A 17464-nucleotide genomic window follows, 5' to 3' on the forward strand; every position below is an offset into this window, starting at 1 on the left:
GACGCTAGCTTGAATTTTCGGCATAACAAGGCGCGGCTTGAAATTTCGGAAGAACAATCTTAACGTGTACCCAAAAAAAGACAATTTGCACCTCAACACGCACAACACACACACAAACACCATTTAGACTAGAGTAAGGTACACGTGCATTGCACGCATGAGATTTGGCAACCAAATTATGAATAAATACCACATTATAGCATGCAATATTTGAGTCATATGTGCATGATGTAGATGTTCGTTTAATTCTTATAGTTCATTTCATTCAAAATCATCTAGTTTTTATAAGAAAGATAATCTATTTTAAGATTCATGGAATTGTGCGCCGTAAGACATAAAGTAAAAACAAATAATGGCAAATCATGTAGAAAAACATTTGGGCAATTCTGATACAAAAGATTCTAGAACAAATAAGAAATGCTTGTGTTTTGATGTTTGTGCATTATGCTTAAGTTCAACCATGGAGTCTTCTAGATTATACATGTGGCGAAATCTGGTGGAATCTAGATGATATCCAACAGCCAGTAGTGCTCAAATTTTCCATCTTTGGACCATCGGATTCGCCTCATCCAACGACCATCTTTCAAAGTTAAAGTTACCCGCACACAATATAAAAAATATAAAAAAATAATATATATATATATATAGGGGTATAGATATAGATATGTGTTGCAAAAGCCGCCCATCATCTCCAATTAGAATAATGTGTCCATGCACGGATGCGACGTGGCCAAATGATGTCTGCCATCGGTATCTCAAATTCAAATCAGTCTGACCTTGTTCAATGTGTATACATTACAACATGCTCGTTTCCAAACCACACTGTGCAGATCTCTGTTATATTCATGCATGCATGGGTTTCAAACATCAGGATCTCTTATTCAAATATTTGAATTCAAGTTTACATTGATTGTGACCTCACCTATTCTGCTATTCTTTTACACCCACACAGTAGTCTTCTCTTTATAATTGTACCACTAACCTTCTCTTGTGCATGCATGCACACACACTACCAGTCGGCATTATCCATTGCACGCATGCAATCTTTTTCTTCAGGTCGGTCTCCCATGAAGGCACACACCAACACACATCCCCCTCTCCATCATATCGGGCATTCTTTATCTCTCACGCTGCATGCACAACGATTGATGTTCCTCTATGTATGTGTGTATATAGCTAGGTCTTTCATAGTTTTCCACACAAACCGATCAATCGATATATCCAGTGAGGTCTCACCCTCTTTCCCACGTCCACATCGATCAATCTATACCTCTCTATAAAGGACTAACATATATAGCTAATACACCCACATTAATTATGTATCCAACGTCCCCCTCTCATCATCCATGCCTTCCGCTTCATCTCTCAGACGCGTGCACAATGGCGAAGACAGGGGCAGTAAGGGCCCTACCCCCTCCCCCCTAACATCACTATATATCAAGGCTAATATGAATGTGATCATTAGAAAAATGCTGCTAAAATGGTTTAAGTTCATGAATTGACCCTCATTGTAAAGGATTAGCAATGCTTGGCCCCCTAGCTCATTTATTTTTCATGGCTCCGCCACTGCACGCATCAGCGCACGTGTTCGCCCTCTCTCTCTCTAAACATCGATCTCGCACTTGTGCATTCCCTCATAGTCTCCCTCCACTTGGCCCCTCGCACCATCTTCTAGCCCCCCACCGGATTTTGCCACATGTACAATCTAGCAGACTCCATGGTTGAACTTAAGCATAATGCACAAACCTCAAAACAACAGTGGTTCTCTTTTGTTCTAGAATCTTCCGTATCATAACTGCCCAAACTTTTTCCTAGTTGAATTGCCATTATTTGTTTTTACTTTATGCTTTACAACGCACAATTCCATGAATCATAAAATAGATTAAGGGCTTCTTTGATTCAAAGGATTCTCAAAGGAATTTTGGAGGATTCTAATCATTAGGAATTTTTCCTATCTTGGTTGTTTGATTCGTAGGATTGTAAACCATAGGAATTTTTCCATATGATTCATTTGCACTAGATTTCATAGGAAACATCCCATCCACTCAAACCTCTTTGAAATAATTCTGCGTTTTTTCTATGCACAATCAAACACTCGTACAATCCTGTAGGATTCAAGACGACATTCCACTATAATCCCATGTTTTTCCTATTCCCGCGTTCTTAGCTTTTTTATAAAAACTAATTGATTTTGAATGAGATGAACTATAAGAATTAAACAAAGGGCTACATTAGGCATATATGACTCAGAGCTTACATGCTATAGTGTGGTATTTATTCATAATTTGGTTGCAAAATCTGATGCGTGCAATGCACGTGTACCTTACTTGTACTTCGAGTATGTGCAAAACACGTAAATTAGAATACCAATGGCACACTACACAGTATCGCTCTTACAGTTCATGAAGCCACGTGGCACATGTGTAGGCGTTGTCACGACCTCCTTGCATGGATTGATCACAGTGACGTGCTGCTAGTTCCAGAAGAATGTACTTGTCCTCCCTGAGCCATACTGGTGGTACATGCACGAAGTGAAGATGTGCACGCACGCCATGCACGCACTCATTCCTTGCACGCACACGCGGGTACACGGGCGGACGCAATTTTGTACCAAGATCCACCCCATGTGATAATTTGACGCGTGTAAAGTCGTTCACTTCATTGATGGTCAATTAATACAGCGCATGCAAATTCAGTGGACGTGAGGGCGGAAGAAAGGCATTATTACTCCACTCCGCGCATGCGAGTAGTTAAATCGTGGGTTGCTAGTAGTACTTCCATTGGTCTCCTTTGTATTTTGTGCCAATTTTTGGTAGTAACATAATATTTATGCATTTGAGCAGTTTAGTAGTACTTGAAATTTATGTTCCACTAAACTCATCGGGAGCCATTTCGGGCCTCGAAACCAAAACCATCAATTAATCTTTACCTTGTTCCCATCACATTCGAAAGCCTGCTCACACCTACTAGTAGTACGTACAAAACCCGAACGTGTTCCCACTATGCAGGTATTAGTACTAGTGCTAGTACTTTGGTTATAAAAAGGGGAACTACCTAACCGAAAATCACTCTACCTTTCCTCCTCATAAGTGCTTCTTCTTCGTCCGTCGTTGCCATGGCCGGTGAGCAGAGCTCTAGGTCGAGAACTACTCGTAACAAGGGAGCGGCAACCAAGGCTGCGGAAAAAAAGAGAGGGCTCGCCTCCACGCAGAGACCTCGAAAGATCTCTCACGGGCAGGCGATGGCTCCCAGGAGCGCCCTAGCCGCGGAGGCGAACATGCCGAGCCGGCGGAGCTGGAGTCGTTATCCCTCGACGGCATGCCCGATCAGCTCAATAAGCAGGAGTTCATCCAAGGCTTGATGGAGTTGCTGAAGGAGAGCCTCGACGACATGCCCGTTGAGCTCAATCAGCAGGGGGAGTTGACCGCCGGCTTGGTGATGCTGCTGAAGAAGAGCATTGCCTCAGAGAAGAAGGCGACCAGCGAAATCTTGCGACTTCGGGAGGACAATGCGAAGCTCTGCCACGAGATCGACCTGTTGAAGGAGAAGAACGCCGGCTAGAAGAAGCTGCATGAGAATAGTAGTTCCTCGATGAAGATGCTACAGGCCCTCGCATGGAACAGAAGGAAGAGTTGGCAAAGCTCCGCATCGAGCACCCGACTGCTGTCAAGGTACGTAATATGGCCGTGGAACAGATGATGAAGGCTCGCGCCGAGAAATGCCGCGTCATGGACACAATGATGAAGATGGCGGAGGAGACGCACAAGGAGATGGAGGTCATGGAGGCGATGAAGAAGCAGTTACGACTCCGCGGCGAATTAGATCATTTTGGGTGATAATCTTCCTTCTTCTTTTGCTCCTGTGTTTCATCTTTTGCTTCAGGTGTTTCGCCGCAAGTGTCACGTTCTCTGCGAGGCATGAATAGAACAATGTTTTTTTGAGGGAATGAATAGAACAATGCTAACAATGAGATGACTAGAAAATTAGATCATTTTTATTGCCATATGGCACTGGGCAGGCGTGTTTCGTGCTCCTCCGTCGCAGTACTATTCCAGTGGAAAACTTGAGTATACCGCACGGTTCTTTGCTCCTCCTCAATCAGGTCGTATGCGCATTTATACGAGCAGTCAAATCACAAGGCCCCGCCTTCCAGCAGTAATGAGCCGTCAAATCACAAAGGCCCTCGTCTCCCGTGAAACCGACCAAGCTAGACTGCCCCGCCCTCTAGCCTTTTAAAAAATGTATACTTTTGTACAGCAGTAGTATCGATGGATTGTGCCATGGAGCAAAACTTGAAATTAGAAAAAAGGTGGTACATATAGAGAGCGCTCGTCGCCAAATTATGCATATAGTACTATTAAAAAGGCTAGTCACAATATTGGTATCCAGCACAACCCACCCCTCAAATAAAACTAAGAGGGTTCTTGGATACGTTTTAGTCCCATGACTAAAAGTAGTGGGACTAAAACATGCTAGCCTCACCCATGCTTGGATCCAAATACTAAAAAGGCTAAAATCAAGTTAATGAGCATTTATTATCCTCCGAACCCTCCAATCCAGAACTCGCCTGTGTTAAAGGAGACGAGTTAAATGAGTAGAGAGAGGACTAATCCACATTTTAGTAGGGGTACCCCTGACTAAAAATTTTTAGTCTCAAGACTAGTTTTAGCCCCTCTTTAGTCAGGGGTGCTTGGAACTTTAGCCTCTTAAAGAGACTATTTTTAGTCAGACTAAAATAAGTCCCTTGGATCCAAGCACCCTCTAAGCATCCTGGAATTCTTTGTCAAAACTAAGCACCCTGAAATTCTTTGACAACTAAACTGCTGGCTATATGATGTTGGCCATATATATTGTACGTATATAATGTGAAGAAACGAGTGGTAGTAGTGTACCAACTAAAAGATGAAATGTAAGAAATACTAGTATGTACGTACTGAAGTGTTAAAGTAACGAGAAGAAATATAACATAGTTCTGCTGGGGGCTCAGCACAACACACCCCTCAAATTAAACTAAGCACACCTGAAATTAAACTTTGCAACTATTCCGGTAGACACTGCATTAGAACCACCATGAGCAACGACACTGCCACCTTACTCGGAGTCCTTGTCCACGTCCTCGACTTCGTCCTTGTCCCTGTTCCTCTTGGCTGATACTTCTTTGCTTGAACCGCACACTTGGCTGTTGCTCTTCGTCCAACCCTTGTAGATATTGAAGCAAAGGTAGCCATCCATTGCAGCGTAGTGGATGTGGTCTATATCTAGTACATTTCGCTGCCATGCATTACGATGAAACATGTAATGAGGTTTCTCCAGTTTACCGTACAAAGGATGAACCATGGCTCCTACCAAGGTCAACATTGAAGGCTGATGAGAGGACACCAGCCGATTCTTCTGGAGGTCGAAGGTGTTGCCTACAACGAGGCCTATTCGATGCAGGACTTCTTTGTCGTTACCAAAGTCTACAGTAACGAATTTGACTAGGTTGCTCTCGAGGAAGTCCTTAAAATCCTTGCACTCAACGTCGGCATGGCATATGTGGTAGACCAAGCATAAGTCATGCACGCAAACCTGGATCACGGCGGGCTTCTTCCTCTCTTCATCCTTTAGATCCTTTTCTCGTCCCAGGATTGTGGTGTACTCAACATCTAGCCCAGCGACCCACTCATCATCTGAGTCTTCGAACATGCGTCTGAAGCGATAAAGGCATCCTTTCATCGTCGTGGAAGAACGGGTGTAAATGACGTCGAACTCATTGTCGGTGATGGTTCTAACCTTGTACTCACCGCCGATCGTGAAGATTTGGGACGCCATGGATTTAGGAGGAGGGTTAGGATTAGTGGAACTGCAGTAATGTGAATGGACGAGACGACTAGGAGCAAACCGCCGTAGTATTGAAGGACGTGCGGGGATGAGTAGGAGCGAACTGCCAGCGTGCGAACGGCAAGGTAGTGGCTTTCCATTATCCCATGATACGGGCTTCCGAGAGCCCTTGGATCTGAGATCGAATGGTTGCATGGCATGATTCTAGACCTATGGGTGAATATCATATCCTGGAGGGTTATTCTGCAAATTTTCAGCAACTTAACATGCGACCGTTTGATCTCAGATCCAAGGGCTGCCGGCAGCCCGTATCATGGTCGCGCCTACCACGACCGTCGCTTCGCTCGTGCGGTCGCGCCCTTGGCGATTTAACTCAGTGCGTTAGGCTATCTGATGTTGGCATGTCATACATAGTCATTACTTAGTCACTCATACTACAACAAGGTTGGCTATAAGTGTATTTTTTACTCCTCTCTATCTCTTTCTTCGTACTCAAGGAAGAAACGGTGCTAAGCGCGTGTATTTATTGCATTTGCCAAGGAGTGACCTCTTCCAATGAAATGGTGTTGCTAAGTTTGCTTCATTTAATTAGCTATAGACTCAAAATTGTCTTTTGACCTAGGTACACGCTCTTAGCATCGTTTCTTCCTTGGGTCACCAAACTAGTCTCTCTCTTCTTGATTAACTTGCCACATCAGACTTTATGCTTATGTGGCAAGCTTAAGCACCTGTAGGATCAAGTAAAAGTAAGTAAAATAGTGCGCTTTACATGGCATTTTTGCATATGTGGAGGAAAGAGAGGCAAGGAAAAAGTGGAGAAGTGGGCTCTCATGCAAGAGCCAGCCTCTACTACATGGTGGAGCATTGGGAGAGGCACCTGTATGGAGGTGGTCAGGATCTGGGAGACTCACGCCGGTCGTAGCACCGCAGTTAAAATGATAATGGCAAGTCAAATCACGGGGCCCCACCTGTCCAGTAGTAACTCGCTGTCAAATCACACAGCCCTACGTTTGCAGCAGCCTACTCCCTCATCTTCTCGCGTCTCTGTCGAACCGACTGGCAGAACCGCCCCACTGCCTACCGTGCAGGAAAAGCCCCGCCCTGGACTTTTAAATAGTATACAGTATACTAATTTTGTATCCATGGATTGCGCCCGCACCATGGAGCAAAGCGTCTAGAAAACGGAGGAGAGACGGTGGTCTTGCAATAGAGAAGAGGGAGAGGAGAGACGGTGGTTTTGGAGTGGAGATGATGGAGAGGAAAGGAGGTGGTTTTGCAATGGAGAAGAGGGATAGGAGCGTGCGACAGCGATTTAGGATTGGACGAGAGGGCCGGCGCGCTCTGACTGCATCAAAATCAAAATCAATTTGGTGACGTGCATTCACATTTTGCTTGTCAAATACAGTACGTGGTCAAACTTTGACCCAAAATACACGAAACAACAACAAATACTTCCAAGACCAGCGCCGCTCTTCCGCTCTTCTCCTCTTAAACCACCGCCGCTTCTCTCCTGTTCCAATCTAAATGCAGCGTCGCTCCTCTCCTCTTCCATTTCAAAACCACTGCCCCTCCTCTCCTATTCCAGTCCAAAACCAGCGTCGCTCCTCTCCCGTTCTAATCCAAAACCAGCGCTGCTCCTCTCCTCTTCCATTCAAAAACCACCGCCGGTGAGTGAAGGTGTTGTGGAGAAGTAGATCGATGGAGGAGTACAACTGATACGTGAGGATCACAGATGGTGACCCTGTGAAGCTAGCTAGGATGTTGGAGATACAGTCTTGGTTTGACAACAAGGACCAACTAGCAGCGACGGCGACATCCATGGCCAAATATCTGCAACAGAGCGAAAAGGCGGCGATACTCCCGGAGGGAGTCGGCGCCGGAGTACATAGAGCTGCTCCTCTGGGCCATGGAGCAAACAGATTCACTGAATCCGATCGTGAGGGAGCGTTGGTGGGAGTATCGATCCCGGATGGAGCATCCACCAGAGATTGAAGGATCGAGCATCTACAGGGTGTCGTTTGTGAGGGTGTCCTGCCAGAGCGAGCTGGTGGAGTCTTCGTCGACCGAACCCAACTGTAAGAGGAGAAAAGCAGTTGGCCCGACGACGCTCCCGCCATCGTCTCCCTCGCCGTTCACATCATCTCAGGGGGCGGTTGTCTGCCGCCGAGGAATAGGAGGGGGCTGCCCCCCAGCCCAAGAGTCGGGCAGGTTGTGAATTGTCAGGAGGAGCTTAGGGTTATCAGTATTTGCAGGTTGTGAATTGTGTTTTGTGTTGTGTATTTTGAGAGTACTTTCAGATATGAATGTCTTTTGAATTTCAGATTTGTAGTATTGAGCATATGAAGTATTTTATGAATTCTAGATATCTATTTTTAGCACTTAAAAAATGTAGTTTCATAGGAGTATAAAAGTGCAGACAATGTGATTCTCATAGAAGAAACTGCAAGTTTCAGTTTCATATAAGAAACTGCAAGTTCAGTTTCAGATAAGAAAATGCAACTTTCAGAGGCAGAGCATTTATATTAACATGGCCTTATCAAACAGGGTTAACATCATGCTGGAAGTTTTATTCATGGTCGAAAATGGAACTACCAGCCAGTTAACATCATGCTGATCAACATTCATGCACAGCACATCTTCATATGATGCACAGTCAAAATGCCCACACAATGTCGAGTGTGCGAAACACAGAGAAAACGTGGTTTTGGGCTGCCCCATCTAGGCTTTCATTTTTAATATGCGCAGCCCACGTCCTCGGATGGGAGGTCCATTGGCCTGTTTGTATTTTCTTAGGGCCGTCATGTATCGACCGGCCTATGGACCTCCCATCCAAGGTTTTATTTTTGGCAGCCCAATTTATGTATTTTTTTGAAGAAAACGCAGAGGTCTGTTCTATTTTTATATAAGAATAGGAACGCCAGGTCCAACTTATGTTTCCCTTCTAACTATATTGTATATATTTAAATTATTTTATATGTTGACTGTTTAGTTCACATAATTGGCAAATAGATGACCGCTCTCGCGATCCCCTTCACCCCCGCCACCACCTCCACCCTCGCCGCCGCCCCGCCACTACCTCCACCCTCGCCGCCACCATAGATCTCGCCGCCACCCCCGCCTCCTGAATCCGAGCGCGCCTGCCCCCCTCAGCAAGTCCGCTTGCGTGCCCCATGGAGTCGCCGGCCATATCCACGGGGGAATGGCTGGAAGACAGGCAAATGTACAAGATACATCTCCCACATGTCTACAAAGCCTTCCTGCGGATGCTCCAGCCGCTCGTCTCCGTCATGCCGGCGGTGCTCCGGGAGACTGGAGGGAGGAGATGGAGGGAGCGGGCGATGCGGATCCGCGACGACGCTCTCTCCTGGACCCAGTGCATGCGCGAATGGAGGGAAGCAGAGGAGGAAGCTGCGAGGGAGGAAGCCAAGGAGGGACCGATCCGTTCTCTCACTCGCGCAAGTATGCTTGGATGTGCAAGGACCATGTGGATTGGGAGATGCTGAATCTAGCCCTGTGGATCTACTTCGAAGGAGATTTGTCGGAGAAGCACAGGATGCCCCACCCCAGTGAGCCGTCGATTGCGTTCATTCGATGGGCGAAAGGAGAAGTGAATTCAGGAGATCCACGCCGTGCTCTGAGATGGGAATGCTTGACTGGACTCCTGCCCACCAGCACGCCACCGGAGCCGGAGCAAGTGGATCCCCTACCTTACCTCTCCCCCAAACCTGCAGAAGATAGAAATTAGGCTTGCAATCTGCTTCAATTGAGCTGTCTGGTGGTTATTTCTGTTTCCTGAGAGACAACATCTGGCTGGAGGATGAGAAGGAACCAGGAACTCCGATGAATTTCCCCTATCACAATGGGGGGAGCGCCGGTTGGGCAGTGGTACGGCCCACCTCCGCCCCAAATGGGGGCACAATCTGGGCAGGCTCCTGTAATTGCCCAAGATCAATCTGTTGGTGGTTCTGACTCTCAGATCAGTGGGAAATCTCAAGGAAAGAATCAGCAAAAGAAGAGATAGGACATCCAGAAAACTGCTCCTCCCCCTGCTTCGGGCCTTATGGCATACTCTGAGGTGATCTGCTACAACTGTGGGGAACCAGGGCATCATTTGGATAAATGTGTCAAGCCCAAGAGTTGTTTTATCTGCAAAATGGTTACCCATAAAGTTGAGAATTACCCTGTCAGAAGCAAAACCCATAGTTCTGCTAGATATGTTGGAAGTGCTGCTCTAGAATTATGTCCATCATTGACAGAATTTTTCGTGACACAGAATTAGATAGTTTTTTCCCCTTTCTAGTTGTAAAGATCTGCCTAGACGTGGTAGTGACCACACTCCTTTGCTCTGGGACTCTGGTCTTAATCAAACTCCAAAGAGAAATAGTTTTAAATTTGAAGAGTGGTGGTTGCTTAGAGAAGATTTTACTAAGCTAGTCAGGAAAATCTGGAATGAGCCTACTGGGAGCAGCTGCCCCTAGAAAATTGGTAGATCAAAATCAGGAGATTTAGAAGAACTACCAAAGGGTGGAACTCCAATGAGGAAGCTAATCTTAGAAGATATAAAAGGCTTCTCCTCCTTGAGTTTGATTCTCTAGATATTAAAGCAGAAACCACTGACCTCTCTGAGGCTGAGACTAATAGATTAAACTTTGTCCATGGAGAGCTCAAGAAAATTTGGCTTCAAGAAGAAATCAAATCCAAACAAAGGTCTAGAGATAGGAACATTAAGGAGGGTGATAGAAATACTTCTTACTTCCATGCAGTAGCTAACCAGAGGAGGAAAACCCTCATTCACTCCCTTGATGGCCCTAATGGCCATGTTACTGAGGTAGATGAGATGCTGAAAGTGGCTAGTGACTTCTACAAAGACCTGTTTAAGAAAGAAAAACCCTTCTGGGTTCTCTCTACAAAACAATTTTTTCTCTGCTTCTGAAAAAGTCTCTCCTGCTGAAAATGAGCTGCTAGAAGCCCCTTTTCAGAGACAGAGGTGAAGGAAGCCATTTTTAGCTCTTATCCTGATGGGGCTCCTGGTCCCGATGGGATTCCCTTCTTGTTTTACCAGCATTTTTGGGACTTGGTGAAAAATGATCTCTTAGATCTTTTCCAAGCCTTTCATAGAGGAGAGTTGGATCCAGCAACTTACTAATGGGGGGTCTGTTGGGGTCAAGTTAAATAACTGTGAAAGTGATTTTTCCCTTGCTGGTAAGCCTTAGGCTAGGTGACCCCATCTCCCCACTTTTGTTTAATTTAGTAGTGGACGTTCTTAGTAAAATGCTGAGCAAAGCTGCTGATCAAAGTCTGATTGCAGGGCTCTGTCCTGAGGTCTGCCCTGGTGCCATCATCTGCCTTCAATATGCAGATGATACCATCCTTTTCTTAGACAGTGACTCCACACATGCTAGCAATCTGAAAACTGTTCTTACCTGGTTTGAACAAGTCTCAGGCATGAGAATCAACTACTCTAAAAGTGAACTCATCCCTATCAACATGGTTGATCAGGAGTTAGCTGACTTCCTCTCTATTCTAGTCTGTAATAAAAGTAACTTCCCCATTAAGTACCTAGGTATCCCTCTCCACTATGATAAACTGAGGAGAGAGGATATCCAACCCCTTCTGGATAAAATCATTAAAAGGATTTCTAGGTGGAGGGGCAAACTTCTCTCTTACAGAGGTAGATTGATCCTCATACAAGCTTGTTTGGCTAGCATTCCAGTGTATCTCATCTCCTTCTTCAAGTTCGCTAAATGGGCAGTGAACCTCATCAATTCTCAGATGTCTCATTGCTTGTGGAATGATTTTGAGGGAAATAAGAAGCTACACCTTGCTAATTGGGACCTAGTCTCTATGAAAAAAGATTTTGGAGGCCTAGGCATACCTAACCTCCAAGGAATTAACATCTGTCTTCTAGGGTCTTGGATTAAAAGATTCGATGAGGAAGACCTGAAACCCTGGAAGCTTCTTATTGCCCATAAATACCTAGGAAATAAACCTAATATTTTTGTCCCTTCCTCCAACCCTAAGACCTCTAGATTCTGGAAAGGATTAAAATCTATTATGCATGCTGTGAAATTTGGCTACAGATGGAACATAGGGGATGGGAGCAGAACCAGGTTCTGGGAAGATACTTGGTTTGGCACATCCCCCCTAGCAGTCCAATTTTGGCCTATTTACTCTATCCGCAATGAGCTTAACAAAAGTGTCAATGAAGTTTGGGACGGTCAATGCCTAAAACTCTCTTTTAGAAGGAACTTTAGTGATAGTCTCATGGAACAATGGTTCCAGTTGGAGGAAATTGCCAAAAGCATTACCTTTACTGCCGAGCCGAATGCCCTAATTTGGCAGCTGGACAATAAGGGGAAGTATTCCTCCAGCTCCCTCTATCATGTTATCAACTTTAGAGGGGTTCAACCCGTGTTTATCCCTGCTATCTAGAAATTGAGAGTTCCCCCTAAAATTGATGTATTTCTCTGGCTTCTCTCCAAAAACAAATTGATGACTAGGGATAACCTTAGGAAGAGACACATCATCAAACCCCTTGATTGTGAGTCTTGTTCTCACCTATTGAGGAATATTTCTCTAGTTGCTAAACATCTCTGGGCCCACATTGAGGAATATTTCTCTAGTCAGATTGGCTCATCCTTCGAATCTGTCGCTAGATTCTGGATTGCTACCAAAAAGTGCTCAGTTTTAAATACTGTTAGCTCAGCTGTCCTTTGGTGCCTCTGGAAATATAGAAATGCTATGATTTCAGTAACACCTCCTGGATTTCCATTCCGCAGGTCTTGAGGTTGATCAGGAACATGGTGAGGAACTGGGCGATTCTCTCCTCCGGATCGAACAAGGACAAGTTGATGAGCTTTGTGGAAACCCTAACAAGATCCCTCCAGAAACCATTGGCGATCACTTGTGGCTGAACATGGCTCGACCTGCTCTGGGGCTGGACCCGTGGGCTTGTCTCAAGATCTCTGATGAAGATGATGGGCACCTGGCGCCGAAAAAGAGGGACATCCACCATGCTACGCCTTCCAGCCCGATGTCTCCGCTTGCTTACTGGTCGCCAAGGCTGACATGGCCCCTCGGCTAAAGACCTGAAGGCTTCGCTGGACCTTCCTTGTGTCATTTGAGTGCTGTATCCGCCCTGCCTTTGGCACCGCTCGGGTGATTTGTGTTATTCAAAGAACTTGTTCATCCACCCCCTAGTTTGTAGCTTTTCTACCTTTGCTTTCGAACTGCTCTTTGAACTGCTGTATCAGAATATGTTGTGGTTTCGTTCTCAGCAATGGAACCGGGGAGATGCTCCATGTTTTTCTAAAAAAATTATTTTATATGTTATTATATAAAGCTTGGTAAGACTGTAAATTTAAGGACGAATGTAATAATATCACTTATTATTTAAATATATTTATAACAAAATGCTCAGCCCCTTTTTATTTTTTCATAACATTGCTGGCCCGACCCAACATTATAATTAGAATTAGCCCAGCAAAATCGTGTATTTCGAGAAAGTGCAAATGGGCTGTAATTTTTTAGGAAATAAAATAAACGGGCCGCATGGACGCTACATTATTTGTTCACCCAGCCCAGCTAATGGCTGTAATTCAGAAAAAAAGATCAAATTGACTCTAAATTCTATGGCGCAAAAAAAGACTGTAAATTCTGAAAAAATGGGTTGAATACGTGCCGCATTTTTGGAGGATGAAATGTGGGCCAATAGGTCGAAGCCAATGCAAGTCATTGTCAATTTAGTCAACAAATGATTCTGACATGTTAGCCGTTGGATTTACATCCAACGACCGGCATCCATCTTCAATCTCTCGTCTTCTTCCTCCAGCGCCGCCGGGACCACCTCCCGCCTCCTGCTGCTAGCAGCTCTGCTTAGCATGCTTCGCTATGAAGCGCTACTCCACCGTTGGCCAGGCCATCCCTCCACCCCTCCACACCTCCTCCTCTTCTCCACCGACTGCCGAACCACACCACACTAGAACCAGTTAACCCTCGTACAACTCTCTGTTTGCGACTCTACTCCCGCGTCTTCCCATCTCCGGCTCGTTGATGTCCGGGGCCTCGCCGTCATCCACCACCTTGGATGCACTCGGCGCGGCGTGGTCAACGTGGTCAACGAACGACACCATCGGAAGTAGACTGTGCGTGGAGAGGCTGACAACTGGGTCCACGGCCACACACAAGGAAATGCCTCCTTATTACGCGCAAAATAATGATTCCTCCACCTGACATATGGGACCCACCAAAAGGGCCTCTATATTTTGTGAAATAAAGTGCCCCCCGCTAACATGTCGGACCCACCAGCTATCTTCGCACGCAAGGAAGTGCCTCCTTATTACGCACAAAAAAATGAATATTCCCCCTGCCAGCTGGAACCCAGCATAGTGGGAGGCTGACCTGTGGGCCTACCAAGTTGACGGGGACGGAGGGCTTTGTCAACTTAGTCAATATGAACGATTCTAGCTCCTGTTACCGTACGATATTCATTCAACGGTTGTAGTGCTTCTTCAACCTCTGGTCTTCTTGCTCCAGCCTCCCATCGCTGGCTATGATGCTACGGAGGCCTCACCGCCTACAAGTACTCCCACCGCTAGCCAGGCCATCCCTCTACTCACCCACACCCCCTGTTATTCTGCGGTGACAGTAGCCTCACACCGCAGCCGAACCAGTGAACCCTCGTACTCCTCTTCGCGTGGGCATCCACTGCTGCGTCTTCCCCGGCTCCGATTCGTTCCCTTCCTAGTCCTCGCCGTCGTCCACCGCCCTGGTGCTCTTGGCATGGCGTGGTCAACGACCGACTTCCATTGGAAGAGTACTGTACGTGGAGAGGCTGACAGCTGGGTCCACGGCAGCCACAAGGAAGTGCCTCCTTATTACGCGGAAAATAATTATTCCTCCACCTGACAGCGGGGACCCACTGGATGGGCCACCAGTATTTTGTGAAAAAAATCATTTCCCCCTGACTGCTGGGACCCACCGGACGGGCCACCGTATTTCACGAAAAAATCATTCCCCCCGTTGTCAGCTCAGACCCACAGGAAGTGCCTCCTTATTACGCACAAAACATGAATACTCCCCCGGCTAGCTGGGACCCACCTTGCTGGGAGGCTGACTTGTGGGCCTACTAAGTTGACGGGGATGAAGGGCTTTGTCAACTTAGTCAATATGAACGATTCTAGCTCCAGTGACCGTACGATGTCCATCCAACGGCCGTAGTGCTTCTTCAACCTCTAGTCTTCTTGCTCCAGCCGCCCAAAGCAGCGCCGGTCATGTCGCATGCTCCTGCCTCCCGTGGCCGGCTGTGCTGCCGCAGAGGCCTCACCGCCCCTACTATTCCCACCGCTGGCCAAGCCCTGCGGCGACGGCCGCCTCACACCGCAGCCGAACCAGTGAACCCTCGTAGTCACCTCCACGCGGGCTTCCACTGCCGCGTCGTCCCCTTCCTAGGCCTCGCCGTCGTCCACCGCCGTGGTGCTCTCCGCGCGGCGTGGTCAACATGGTCAAGGAACGACTTCCATCAGAAGAGCACTGTACGTGGAGAGGCTGACAACTAGGTCCACGGCCACAGCCTAGTTTTTTTGTGATTTGCCAAGTAAGTCGCTTTGTCAGGCCTGTTGGGCTGCAAATATCTCAAGACGAGGAGAGCTTTCATTCGGCTGGCCGAGAAAATGGCCCATCAGTAATGAGCAATGGGATGTACATTTTTAAAACACATCAAACCGGCAATTAGTTTCAAATATCTTTTTTTTCATTTCAAGATTTTAAATTACATTAATTTTTATGCGTGGAGAATTTGTTGGATTTTATATTGATATACATTTATATTTAAAATCAGTTTGAATGTGAGTCGAAATTTTGGGATTAAAAACAGTTTTGACCGCACCGAAATATGCAAAATTTTGTATAATTTTTTAACCGTTGCCACAATATGGGCTGTAATGCTAACAAAAAGAATATGGGCTCCAAAAAAACCTTAAGAATTAGCAAATGAGCTGTAAATTATTAGAAATAATGGCAGATGGGCTATATGCTGTTTTCCACAGATTTGAGGCTTCCCTAAAAAAAGGTTGACGCACAAGCACTGACTGTTGGATGTCCATCCAACAGCCGTCATGCTTCTTCAATCTCTGCTCTTCCTGCTCCAGCCGCTCAAACAAGCGCCGGCGGGACTGCCTGCTCCCTCCTCCTCGCGGCCGGCTGTGCTGCCGCGCAGGCCTCACCGCCCGACCGTACTCCCATCACTGGCCTAGCCATCCCTCTACTCACCCACACCTGCTGTTATTCTCCGACGACGACAGACGAACCAGTAAACCCTCGTATAGTCGTACTCCCCTCCGCGTGGAAACAACTGCCGAGTCTTCCCTGCCTTTGTGTCGTCCCCTTCCTAGGCCTTGCCATCGTCCACTGCCCTGGTGCTCTCGGTGCGGCGTGGTCAACGTGGTCAAGGAACGACTTCCATCGGACGTGGACTGTACGTGGAGAGGCTAACAGCTGGGTCCACGGCCGCAGCAAGGAAGTGCCTCCTTCTTACGCGGAAAATAATGATTCCTCCACCTCACAGCTGGGACCCACCGAACGGGCCACTGTATTTCACGAAAAAAACATTTCCCCCTATCTGCCGGGACCCACCAGCTACATCTTCGGACGCAAGGAAGTGCGTTCGGGCAAAAAAACGATTCGCCCCCTGACTGCTGGGACCCACCAGCTACATCTTTGCAGGCAAGGAAGTGCCTGACAGTCGGGACCCACCTGGTCGAAGCGTACGTAGCGTTGTCATTCTGGTCGCGAACGTGTACGTACATACTGGTCGATGTAGAGGCGCGCATGTGTCGTAGTAGAGGCGTGCATGTGTCGTAGTAGAGGCGCGCATGTAGCATTTACATGTACGTATAGCGGCCAGGGTGCAAGAAAGAAAATACGGCCACGTATGTGTACATACAGCGGGGTCTCGAACGCCTACTCGCGCATACGTATAGCCAGGGCTCGTGTACATGGCTGGGTCGGAACGGAGAAACAGCGTCGTCATCGTGTTCATGGGGAGGCAACAGAATGCGTCATGTTCATGGGGAGGCAACGGAATGCATCGTGTTCATCGGGAGGGCTTGGACGGAATAGGCGATGGAAACGAGGCCTGGCGTACCGCAGAATGGAGGAAACGGCCTTGCGTTCGACCGGCCACGTTCAAAACGGGATCCTGTTCATCAGGAGGGGTCTGGCGTACCGCAAAATGGAGGAAACGGACCTCCTACGGTTGAAACGGGGGTCCTGTTGATCGGGAGGGGTGTGGCGTACCGCAAAACGAACGAAACGGACTTGTGTTGGAGCGCTATGGTCGAAACGGGGGTCCTGTTCATCGGGAGGGGTGTGGCGTACCGCAAAACGGGACTCCACGGGATACTGTTCATCTCCACTGTCGACCTCCTCCAGCCTCCACGAGCTCCTATTCATCCAGCCTCCACGGACTCCTCCAGCCTCCACCGCGCGCTACTCCACCGGCTACTGTTCAACCACCCCTCCACCGTCTACTGTTCATCCAGCCCTCCACACCACGGGGTCCTGTTCAACCACCCCTCCACGGGCACCCCTCCACCGTCTATTGTTCATCCAGCCCTCCACACCCCGGGGTCCTGTTCAACCACCC

The sequence above is a fragment of the Triticum dicoccoides genome, chromosome 3A, assembly GCF_002162155.2.
Source record: "Triticum dicoccoides isolate Atlit2015 ecotype Zavitan chromosome 3A, WEW_v2.0, whole genome shotgun sequence".
Lineage (NCBI taxonomy): Eukaryota > Viridiplantae > Streptophyta > Magnoliopsida > Poales > Poaceae > Triticum > Triticum dicoccoides.